This window comes from Triticum dicoccoides, unplaced genomic scaffold, assembly GCF_002162155.2.
Source record: "Triticum dicoccoides isolate Atlit2015 ecotype Zavitan unplaced genomic scaffold, WEW_v2.0 scaffold170708, whole genome shotgun sequence".
In the NCBI taxonomy this organism is placed as follows: Eukaryota; Viridiplantae; Streptophyta; class Magnoliopsida; order Poales; family Poaceae; genus Triticum; species Triticum dicoccoides.
In genome coordinates, this window is record NW_021221259.1 from 1 (window position 1) to 1695 (window position 1695).

General features: G+C 49.1%; 3 non-coding genes across 3 annotated transcripts; all 3 read left to right on the forward strand.

The window, feature by feature from the left end:
• The first annotated feature begins 285 nt into the window (after positions 1–285).
• On the forward strand, positions 286–404 carry LOC119344497. Its single transcript, XR_005166707.1, has one exon. It is a non-coding gene; the product is annotated as a 5S ribosomal RNA (ribosomal RNA).
• A 367-nt stretch (positions 405–771) lies between these two features.
• On the forward strand, positions 772–890 carry LOC119344495. The gene has a single exon (XR_005166705.1). It is a non-coding gene; the product is annotated as a 5S ribosomal RNA (ribosomal RNA).
• Positions 891–1251: 361 nt separating this feature from the next.
• On the forward strand, positions 1252–1370 carry LOC119344496. Its single transcript, XR_005166706.1, has one exon. It is a non-coding gene; the product is annotated as a 5S ribosomal RNA (ribosomal RNA).
• The last annotated feature ends 325 nt before the right edge of the window (positions 1371–1695 follow it).

Below are 1695 nucleotides of genomic sequence, written 5' to 3' on the forward strand. Positions count from 1 at the left end.
TTTGCGATATGTTTAAGCTCGATGCTCATTGCTCGCGCGTCTTGGGGCGGCTTTGTGGCGCGAAGAGCGCTTTCTGAAAGGGGTGGAAAAAACTCGTGTTGCTGCGGTATGGAGGGAGGGGTGGAAACCGTGGAAAACTCGTCTCCGTGATTGAGCGGGAGAGTAAGTAGTATAGGACATTATCCATTGTTAGGGAACGGTTGTAATGGTAGTGAGAATGTAGAATCGTCTTTGGAGCGGACCCGGGAGTGGCAAGCATAAGGGACGAAGACGGGGAAACATGTCGGATGCGATCATACCAGCACTAAAGCATCGGATCCCATCAGAACTCCGAAGTTAAGCGTGCTTGGGCGAGAGTAGTACTAGGATGGGTGACCTCCTTGGAAGTCCTCGTGCTGCATTCCTTTTATAATTATTTTTTGCGCCTTGTGACAAACATATCGCACGTGCGCGATATATATTAATCCCGTTATATTATTTTTGACGTTTGCGATATGTTTAAGCTCGATGCTCATTGCTCGCGCGTCTTGGGGCGGCTTTGTGGCGCGAAGAGCGCTTTCTGAAAGGGGTGGAAAAAAGTCGTGTTGCTGCGGTATGGGGGGAGGGGTGGAAACCGTGGAAAACTCGTCTTCGTGATTGAGCGGGAGAGTAAGTAGTATAGGACATTATCCATTGTTAGGGAACGGTTGTAATGGTAGTGAGAATGTAGAATCGTCTTTGGAGCGGACCCGGGAGTGGCAAGCATAAGGGACGAAGACGGGGAAACATGTCGGATGCGGTCATACCAGCACTAAAGCACCGGATCCCATCAGAACTCCGAAGTTAAGCGTGCTTGGGCGAGAGTAGTACTAGGATGGGTGACCTCCTGGGAAGTCCTCGTGCTGCATTCCTTTTATAATTATTTTTTGCGCCTTGTGACAAACATATCGCACGTGCGCGATATATATTAATCCGTTATATTATTTTTGACGTTTGCGATATGTTTAAGCTCGATGCTCATTGCTCGCGCGTCTTGGGGCGGCTTTGTGGCGCGAAGAGCGCTTTCTGAAAGGGGTGGAAAAAACTCGTGTTGCTGCGGTATGGAGGGAGGGGTGGAAACCGTGGAAAACTCGTCTCCGTGATTGAGCGGGAGAGTAAGTAGTATAGGACATTATCCATTGTTAGGGAACGGTTGTAATGGTAGTGAGAATGTAGAATCGTCTTTGGAGCGGACTCGGGAGTGGCAAGCATAAGGGACGAAGACGGGGAAACGGATGCGATCATACCAGCACTAAAGCACCGGATCCCATCAGAACTCCGAAGTTAAGCGTGCTTGGGCGAGAGTAGTACTAGGATGGGTGACCTCCTGGGAAGTCCTCGTGCTGCATTCCTTTTATAATTATTTTTTGCGCCTTGTGACAAACATATCGCACGTGCGCGATATATATTAATCCCGTTATATTATTTTTGACGTTTGCGATATGTTTAAGCTCGATGCTCATTGCTCGCGCGTCTTGGGGCGGCTTTGTGGCGCGAAGAGCGCTTTCTGAAAGGGGTGGAAAAAACTCGTGTTGCTGCGGTATGGAGGGAGGGGTGGAAACCGTGGAAAACTCGTCTCCGTGATTGAGCGGGAGAGTAAGTAGTATAGGACATTATCCATTGTTAGGGAACGGTTGTAATGGTAGTGAGAATGTAGAATCGTCTTTGGAGCGGACC